Source organism: Bidens hawaiensis, unplaced genomic scaffold (genome assembly GCF_021521415.1).
Source record: "Bidens hawaiensis isolate Kalapana, Puna unplaced genomic scaffold, B.hawaiensis_p1.1 tig00002414_1, whole genome shotgun sequence".
In the NCBI taxonomy this organism is placed as follows: Eukaryota; Viridiplantae; Streptophyta; class Magnoliopsida; order Asterales; family Asteraceae; genus Bidens; species Bidens hawaiensis.
The window spans coordinates 1,268,200-1,278,742 of NW_027491131.1; the positions used below are offsets into that span (position 1 = coordinate 1,268,200).

General features: G+C 35.1%; 1 pseudogene across 1 annotated transcript; it reads left to right on the top strand.

The window, feature by feature from the left end:
• The first annotated feature begins 2,223 nt into the window (after window positions 1–2,223).
• Window positions 2,224–10,077, top strand: LOC143619068 (endoglucanase 8-like; annotated as a pseudogene). Its single transcript, XR_013151135.1, has 7 exons — window positions 2,224–2,433; window positions 3,968–4,374; window positions 5,718–5,810; window positions 6,298–6,459; window positions 8,413–8,524; window positions 8,611–8,774; window positions 9,734–10,077. The product of XR_013151135.1 is annotated as an endoglucanase 8-like (transcript).
• The last annotated feature ends 466 nt before the right edge of the window (window positions 10,078–10,543 follow it).

The following is a 10,543-nucleotide window of genomic DNA, read 5'->3' on the forward strand; positions in this document are numbered from 1 at the left end:
TAATGAGTGGATTTTTGACCATGTTAATAAGTTAATAACCTGAAATAAATTTGCGGGTCTGGGTTATAGTCTGAACGAGTTAGGCTCAGACCCGCAAATGTTTTTAGTTAAATGTAAGGTTGGCTCCGTCTTTTTCGAGTGTTTAAAATAGATTCTAAAACTTGGGTCTTTTACGTTAAAAAATATATTTTTGCCTATGATCTTAACACGTGAATGTACGATAACACGCGTATTTTGTTCTCCTTGGCAATGTTTTAAAAACCGGTTTTTTATTCGTGCCGAATTGATACAACCGGTTGAATCGGGTTATATAATAGTTTACCTTATAACTTTTTATAAATAAAACTTTAACTTTAAAAATAACCCAAACATAAATGATTTCATAACAAAAAATAATCCAAAAGTTATTCCATACTAAAAAAATAATCCAAAAGCACCCAATTAAAAAAAAAATAGTTCTAAAGTTTACACGTTTGAATGCTAATTGCTGGGTTAAAAGTAATCTTTATAAAATATGGGCTGCAAATTTCAAAAATTTCTCAGACTTGGTTCGTTGGTAAAAATCGGTATTTTAGAAAAAAACCCCGGCACGATGTACTAGCAAACCGGCCAAAAATACTGGGCTCAAAATACTGGTATGCTATGCGAAATCCGGTTTATTTGGTTCAACCGACCGGTTTGAACCGATTTTTAAAACACTACTCCTTGCTAAAATTAAAGTTGGTATATAGACAATTCACTCTTGTACTTAAATTATGAAAATTGTAGGAAGTTAAGTTCTAAAAGTCGGAGGTCTAAAACATGTGACCTAAACTTGATTTATTTTATTTGTGACAGTTAAACCACCTTTGGTTAAACAGGTTCTGTTCGGACAAATAACGATTCACGAGTTGATGTATCTAATTTATTTAGTTTTATACTTATTTTCATAAACTTTATTTTATGTAATAGTTTAAACCAGATGAATATTTATGTTATTATGTATAAACTTTAATAAAATAAACATCAAGTTTTATTGTCTAAAAATAACTATTTAATATAATGTTTGGTTGTAGTTTTTTAGTTTTATAATGACATAACAAACCACTTAATAAGACCAAGATTATTTTCCATGTTTAGTTAACAATCAGATCTAAATGAATCACTAAATAAAATCTTCTATAAAACTAAATAGTTTGACTCTAATAGTCTAATCAAATTCAACCAAATCTTGTTTCGTTTTGCCATAACAAACCACTAATAACAAGTTCTATAACTTGCAAGACCAACCACATTCACCAATCATTAACCCCTAATTTACACCACACTCAAAATCAATGCCCACAAAACCTAAAACCCGACCGCCAAAAACACCCACCTGCACTCATCGGCATCTTAACTCACACCACTTAATTTTAGTAACAAAATATAATCCAAATGTTAATTCATAATAAAAAATAATAATAATACAAAAGCACTCGATTTTTAAAAATTAATCTTAGAAGTTTTAGTTTAATCGCTAGGTTTAGTTTTTCGAAAATATGGATCGCAAAATATTAAAAATCTCTTGGACTTAAACTGGTTTCCGATTTAAACCAAAATTTTAGAAAAAACCGCCGGTTTGATGCTCTGATAAATTGTTCAAAAATAACAACATGATATGTGAAACCTGATAGAGGTGCACAAACCGGTTTAAAACTAAAAATCGGTTTAGGTTGAAACAGGTTCGGTTTAATCAACAAAAGTCAAACCGGTTTATGATCGGTTTCGATTTGGGTTGAAACCGTTTCTTGACCAAGTTAATATCTGTTTCGATTTGCGTTTCGACCGTTTTTGCCAGGTTTCGTGTTCGGTTAACTGGTTTCGGTGAAGAAAATTACAAACCGGTTCCGAAACTATGGTTTCATTTGGTTCCAAATCAGTTTCTACATAATTGATTTTAAACCTGTTCGACTTCGGTTTAATTTACAGGTCGGTTCAGTTAACCGATTTATTTGATCGCCTCTGATTATTAACCCCTAATTCACACCACCGTCAAATCAATACCCACTCAACCCAAAATCCAACCCGACCCGTCACCTATTTATCGGGTCCCACCCTATCACGTGTTCCACTCCCATTGGCCCATACTCAAAGCATCCAATGACCACCTTTTATCCCACTATATAACCCAAACGACGCCGCTTCACTTCTCCACACACTCACTAATTTCACTAAATCCATCGTCTCTCCGGTTAATAAAAAATGGCGCCAAAACCTGCAACTTCACCTGCTGTAATGGCGGTTTTCGCTATTCTTCTGCTACTAACCGCTTCAGTTAACGCGCATGACTACTCCGATGCGCTTAGGAAGTGCATTCTGTTCTTCGAAGGCCAACGCTCCGGTAGACTGCCGCCGGATCAACGTGTGACGTGGCGGAGTCACTCGGCGTTGCACGACGGTGCTTCCGCTGGAGTATGTGTTCTCATATTTCTCATATTTTATCGTTTTATTTCGAATTTTAAACGTTAAAAACTTAACCTACATTTCACATAACCGTTTAATAATAAGCTTCGATTAGGTTAAATTCGTGAGCTTATTAATAACGATTTACATTTAGTTTCTGTTTAATTTCTATTATCAGTAGTACATTTGCGCGTTTTATTATTATTTATTTACTTATTTATGACGTCAGCATTTACAGAACGATTTTTGAAACGTTTATTGATTAATAATAAGCTTCGTTTAGGTTAAAATCGTGAGCTCATGAATCATGATTTACATTTAATTTCTGTTTAATTACATTTACATTTAGTTTTGCTAAATGATTTCATTTCTGTTTAATTTTGTAGCTCATTTACATGTATTTAAACGATTATGATTGATAAATGTAGGTCTGATTATGACGTTTTGCACGTTTTCTAATCGATAAGCCTCATTTTAGGTCAAAATCTCGAGTTCATGAATCACGATTTACAGTTACGCATTTGATTTCTGTTTGATTTTATAGTTCAATAGTACAGTTTTCGTTCAATAGGTTATGATTTGTTGAATTTACAGGTAGATTTGTGAAGCTTATACTCTGTTTTTGAAGTTTTACACGTTAATTGAATAATAAGCTTCACTTCGGTCGAAATCGCGAGCTCACGAATCGCGATTTTCGTTCATTTTTTGGTTTCGTAGTCCATTTGTATACTTTCGCGTTCGGTTTTGTTTTCGTTTAATCGTTTATGTTTTATGAAGTTTATAATAATCCGTTTTCGACGTTTATTGAATAATAAGGTTCGTTTAGGTTATAATGTTAGGGCTGTAAACGAGTCGAGCCGAGTTGATCCAGCGTGGATTCGAGCTTGAAATTAAATGAGGTGGCTCGGCTTGGCTGAAGCTCGAAGTTAAACAAGCCTAAGAGCGAGCCATGAGCCGAGCCGAGCTTGGCTTAAGTAACAAAAATGCGCCGGCTCGGTCAGGTCATTTAAAATCAAGTTTTTTTTAATTAGCATTATTTGAGCTTTTGTTGTGCGAGCTACGAGCCAGTGTGGGTTTTACACGTTTACACGAATCAAAATCGTGAGCTCACAAATCACGGTTTTCATTCATTTTTCGTTTCATTTCGTGGTCCAGTAGTACAATTTCGCGTTCGATTTTGTTTTCGTCCAATACTTTATGTTTTTCGTGGGTTCGTTTAGGTCGAAATCGTCAAGCTGTAAATGAATCGAGCCAGCGTGGATTCGAGTTTGAGCTCGAAATTAAATGAGGCAACTTGGCTTGCTCAACCTGGAAGTTAAAAAAGCCTAAGCGGGAACCATGAGCTGAGCCGAGCTTGGCTCAGTAACAAAAATGAGCCGGCCCGGCTCAGGTCGCTTCAAATCAAGTTTTTTATTAATCAGCTTTATTCAAGATTTTATCGAGCGAGCTACGAGCCATGAGCTTTCATAATTCACGAGTCAAACGCATTTTCCCTTTTTCGATTTTGTTTTCGTTCAATAATTACGATTCGTTAAACCGACAGGTCGATTTACGAGGCGGATACTACGACGCAGGCGACAACATCAAGTTCGGTTTCCCAATGGCGTTCACAACCACAATGCTGGCCTGGAGCGTGATAGATTTCGGTCGAGTAATGGGACCCGAGCTCTCAAACGCGGTTAAAGCAGTTAAATGGGGGACAGATTACTTGTTAAAAGCCACTGCAACAGACGGAGTCGTTTACGTGCAAGTAGGCTATGCCATTTCTGACCATAACTGCTGGGAACGGCCCGAGGATATGGACACGCTGCGAACGGTGTATAAGATTGACGAAATCATCCGGGATCCGACGTTGCAGGGGAGACTGCTGCAGCATTGGCTGCTGCTTCCATTGTGTTCCGGTCTCGTGACCCGGTGTACTCGAGGATACTTCTTAACCGAGCTGTTAAGGTGAGTTGTTTTGTTTTTTTGGCAGCTTGTTAGTGTAAAGTTGTTGATATGGCTTGATTATTTTGAGTGTAAACAAGTTTGGAGATGTAAATGAGTCGGGCCGAGGCAAAACTGAGCTCTTTTTCTAAATCTTGTTCGGTTTATGAGTCCGTTTTTTCAAGCTTGAGATCAGGTTGTGTATAATTACTTAATAATTAATTATATTAAGTTTTTAATTTTATTGAAAAATTTTAGAAAACCTGAAAGGTGCTTCACAGAAAGCTTTATTTGAGCCTTGAGCTCGGCTCGTTTTGAGCTTTTTTTTTTTCTAAAACTTGAGCTCATATCGTGGGTCATTTTTTCAAGCTTAGCCCTGGGTCGCTTGTTTTACTTAATTGATTTATATATGTTTTTAGTTATATTTAAACATTTGGACAAAACCTTAAACAAGTCTAAGAGGTAAAGCGTAAAAATAATATAGAAGTTCACAGAAGGATAAAATTATAAACACACAAGACTGTTTAAGGCCTTACGAGCCTAATTGAGCTTCCCGTACAAGGCTTGAGCTTTTGCTTGATACCTAAACAAGCATCTGGCTTGGTTGAGCTCAGTCTCGAAAAGGCTCGTATTCTTTAAAGTTTTTTATCGATCTGATTTCGAGTAACTCATAAACGGGTTGTCTCATTTACACTTTATATAAAACATGATTTATCCATAAATATACTACTTTCAATATATTATAAACTTGATTTAGTTAGATATGAAAAAAGTACCAAGGATCTTTTTTGGGTTGAGAAGCAACATAATTTATTGTAAATAGTATGTAAAATATTTAATATGAAAGCTTCTATTTAGGATTTACCCTATTCAATTCGTTGAGATGAGTATAATGAGGACAATAGAAAGCTTGTGGTCGAATAGTGAAAACTACTTTAAAAAAAGATAAATAAATATTTATGTCAAATGTGGGACATGCTTTATTCACATGGGATGGCATTTATTAAAGTATGTTAACTAACTCTTTAAAATATAAAACTACTCCTTATTCTTATTATATATTAAGTTTTTCCATGTGTTTTTACTTTCTTTAGACTAATGTTGTCTTTTTACCTTTGGTTATCTTTTTATTATAAACTATAAAGTTTTATTTAAAGTTTTATATCTGAAGGCTTCTTGGTCAATGTGGTCAACTCTCATTTACTATTAAAATTTGTTTCAAAAGTAATTACTATTTTCATTTTGACCATCATTCATAGCAAATGGGCCCTCGAAGTGATTTATCCAATGATGGACATATTTCTGTTATCTTTAACGCTTTCCAAAGCAATTTTTACCCACCCTTTAATTACTTTGCCCTTCATCAGGTCTTCCGGTTTGCTGACACTTACAGAGGTGCATATAGTGACTACTTGAACTCTGCTGTTTGCCCTTTTTACTGTGACAACAATGGTTATCAGGTAATATTTTTATAATCACATTCTAAGCGGTTAATGAGAAAAAATATCGGATATCGGTCGAGAACTGATATTTGAGATATCGTTATCGCGGTAAGATATCGGTAATTTTAATATCATGCAGAAATTATATATATAACACTGTAACACTAACAATTCAGTATACTCTTCTAATATTAACAAATTATCCTTTTCGAACTTGCAAAACACTAACATTTGTAGCAAGTAGGAACTGATTAAGACTCAATACACTAACATTAAACACTAAAAGTTGAAAATTAAGGCTTAAAACACTTATATCGGTGATATAACGGTGATATATCGTCAATATCGCTAATATTATCGGTATCGATATTCTGATTGATATTTTACATGAAGACTGTTAACTGAGATACCACCGATATTGACTAGATAGATCACATTATATTTTAAATGTTTGATTTTTCTTTTTAATGTTTAATATTTTGTTGATGGGTTGATATTCTATCAGGATGAATTGTTATGGGCAGCCGCTTGGTTACACAAAGCATCAAGAAGAAGGCAATATAGAGAGTACATAGTACGAAATGAGGTTATTTTGAGGGCAGGAGACACCATTAATGAATTTGGATGGGATAACAAACATGCTGGCATCAATGTTCTTATTTCAAAGGTATGCAAAAAAGTACATTGTGTTTTATTTATGATGTTTATTTGTACAACTCCTATTACCTCCTTGGTTTTAAAACACAAGTAACTATTTTGTGTATCACATAAATGCGTTACATTTACAGACTCGAAACTCGAAACGTTTTCTTATTAATATTATTACTACTATTATAAATGAAATTTCTGACATGGTATCTATTTTTTTTTTCTAAACATTTTTTGTTGATACGTGAACATAAAATGATTACTTAGTATTTTTATTTAATTTCATAGTTGCACTAATAAAATCTTACCTGACATAGATTTTATCATAAAAATTATGAATATACCAAAAGCCAATATTCTTGTGGTTCTCAAGTTGATCAATATAATAAGTGTGATTGCTAATTTGCTATTGTGTTTATTATTATTATTATTTATCTAATTTATGATATATCTTATCAAACACCCTGTTTTATGTATATGTCTCGTTATTCCTCATCTTTGTGTCTATTCTAATACATAAACACACTCTATACCCTACTACCTTTGTGTCAGCAAGTCACATGGCTCCTTAGTTTCAACGATGAAAATCATGTTTGTTGAAACCACATATGGGTCCCACCCCATGTGGGCCAATTGGTCTAAATGTTTTTACAATAAGACCATGTCCTTAATCAAGAAACAGTGTCCTCTCTATGCAACAAATGCAGGGACTATATCTATTAGGTCTTTGCTCTTAAATAGAATGGACTCATGCAATAAGCTATGTACCTCCTTCATGTTTAGGTTTCTCTGGATAATGTTGTTGTGGGACCCATCTAGAGCCAGTAGTTTTCTGGTACATTGCATGTGCATAAAGTCAGTTAAGGCCCAAAAGGGTAGTAGTGACATTTGTCACATTTCAGTATTTCACACCTCCTTCCAGTTCCCATACTTTATGGATAGATGTCATTAGTATTAGGGCTACTCACGAGTCAAGCCCGAGTCAAGTCAGGGTATTTTCAAGCTCGGGCTCGAAACTAAACGGGGTAACTTAGTTAGGCTCTAACTTGATTTTGAAGTTAAGTGAGCTTAAGATCGAGCCCACGAGCCGAGCCATGACTCGAGCCGAGCTAGAGTCGATTTTGGCTCGGTTACAAAAATGATCCAAATCAGCCCAGGATGTTTCAAATCAACTTTTTATAGCTAGCTTCAATCGAGCTTTTTTCGAGCAAGCCACGAGCCCGAGCTTCGAGCCTCGAGCTTTTTGAACAGCCCTAATTAGTATTCCTTTATAATAAAAGCTTATGCTGATTGATTGTGACCTTACTATTTGATAATAAAATGGGAAAATTCCCAAAATGACCCGTTAGGGGTGACCGAAGTCCCAAAATGACCCATTAGGGGTGACCTATAAAAAATTTCGAACGAAATTGTGAAAATTTACACTACAAAATGAAAAAACGGGGTAACCGGGACACCCCTCCCCCCCTCATTAGTTGCTTCCAATGTGAATTTGACATGTGGCCTCGAATCTCATCATTGAGATGAGTTTGAGATTAATCTCATCGTCAAGACGAGATTTGAGACCAATCTCATCATGAAGATGAGATTTGAGAGCCACTTGTCATTGTGCCATTGGCCGAACAATCTCATCGTCCAACAAGCAGAACTCATAGTCGTGATTGGTTTGGGATGGGCTGTTTTCTGAATTAAACAACTCGGAAGAGGGTGATTCATTTACGAATGCTTTCAAAATCTCATCTGTTATATAAGTGTGTTCAATAAAAATCACTTTTTTAAAGTTTATGGGAATCTCTCTTCTGCGGGGTCATTTTGGGAAAATGTATTATTCTATAAACATTTTACACCCTTTGCGAATAATTAATATAGAATAATTAATATACAGAGAATAATATTATGCTTGAATAACCTTTAGAGTTTAGTTTATCGCTACTGATAACATAACCGGTCTAATATATAAACACTTGTGCAGGAAGTATTGATGGGAAAATCACCAAATCTAAAGTCGTTTCAGAACAACGGCGATGCGTTCATATGCTCGATATTGCCCGGGACCGCGCATCTTCAAGTTCAATACTCACCAGGTTTGATGGATTTCTGTATAGACAAGAACTTGTTTTGAGAGTATTATTTATTTAAAATACTGATTTTGTGATGATTAATTGATTAGGTGGGTTAATATTTAAGGCTGGAGGAAGTAATATGCAACATGTGACTTCACTATCTTTCCTACTGTTGGCTTATTCTAACTACCTTAGCCACGCCAATCGCGCGGTGCCATGTGGCGATAAAATAGCTTCCCCTGCTCTTCTCAAAAACTTGGCTAGACGTCAGGTTAGTTTAAACCTTATATTGTTTTCATAAAATTAAAATAAAAATTTATAAATAATATGAAAATAAGTGGAATCTTGTGATGGAATTATTGATGAATGTTGGGCCCATCCACATGGTCTGGGCTATTGCCAAATGGATCAAAACAGTTAAATCAGGGCCCATTTGAAATCAGTACAAAACATTCTCTTAAGTCATGGCCCATGGGCCTAATTTGGGCCCCTCTCATGATGAATCTTTGGTTGCCATCAAATCAAACACCTCACTTGTACATCCTGCATTAAACCTTGTACTTTTGGTTCGGTTTCGAGAAAAAACTGAATTTATAGGTATTTTGTAGGGGTGCAAACGAGCCGAGCTCTATTTTCAAATCTCGAGCTCGGCCTGTGAGTAGATTTTCAAGCTCATGCTTAGCTCATTTCCTATTTATCAATTGTTTTTTTATAATTATAATTATTTTTATATATTTTTTTCTATTAATTTTATGTATAAAATCATATTTAGTTATTTTATTTATTTTTTCATAACATTATACACACAAACACACACACTAATAATGATTAAATATATATTTAAAAAAATTATATAAATGTCAGGCTTGTTTAGGATCGTGAGCCGACTTGTTTAAGCTTGGTTCGTTTATTAAATGAGCTTACTTTTAGGCTCAAATAAGCTTGCCTCGATCGAACTTTTTAAAGAGCTGATCTCGAGTAGCTCGTTTGCACCCCTTGTATCTTTGTTTTTAGAATTTCTTAACTGTTTTGGTTTTGGCTATAAAAGCTTGTTCGATTAATCGTTTGTCTTTGAATCGGATGAATTCAAACTAATTTTAAACAATAAATCTAGTTATATTTTACGTTTTAAATAAATTATTAATAGTTTTTTTAATTTAAAAGGACGACTTGCTTATGTTTCGGTTATTCTGTTTTTCTTTTGACCATTATTTTTACTTCGGTTCACAGGTGAACTATATCCTTGGAGATAACCCGATGCGAATGTCCTACATGGTAGGATACGGCCCTCGTTACCCGCAAAGGATCCACCACCGAGGCAGCTCATTACCCTCGGTCAGAGTCCATCCCGCCCACATAGGCTGTCAAGCCGGGTCCCGTTACTTCTTCAGCCCAGACCCAAACCCAAACCCAAACCCAAACGTACTAGTTGGAGCCGTAGTCGGTGGGCCCAACACCACTGACGCGTTCCCGGACTCTAGACCTTTCTTTCAAGAAACGGAGCCCACAACGTATATAAACGCACCATTGGTTGGACTATTGGCTTACTTTGCATCACATCCTTGAATATGATTATTATTATTGCTCTAAAAGTGGTTCAATCATGTAATTGGGTAGTGGTGCGCAAAATGGCCACCCTGCCTTTATTAATGTTCCTTATGATCTGGCGTTATTAGTGTTGATTTCCAAATGGAAAAAGTTGCAATTGTATCTACCTATTATTATTATTATTATTAGTGTTGAAAAAATCTATGATATCCGACATGGCATGTTTTGTTGTTTTATTTTTAGAGTAAAGTTCCTGTGATTAAGGAACATTACGGGAGTAAATCTTGGTTTTTGTTGTATGGCTTAATCATTAAAAGATGTAACTTTGTCCAGGGCCGTCTCGTAGGTAAGCTAAATGAGGCAACGACTTTAGGCCTTCAGTTTTATTGGGTCACAATCTTAAATAGGGGTTATATGTTATAGTTTTTGAAAGTATAGTTCTTTTTAGAATTAGTAACTCATTGATGAGTCACAAGCTAAGGAGGACTGTCT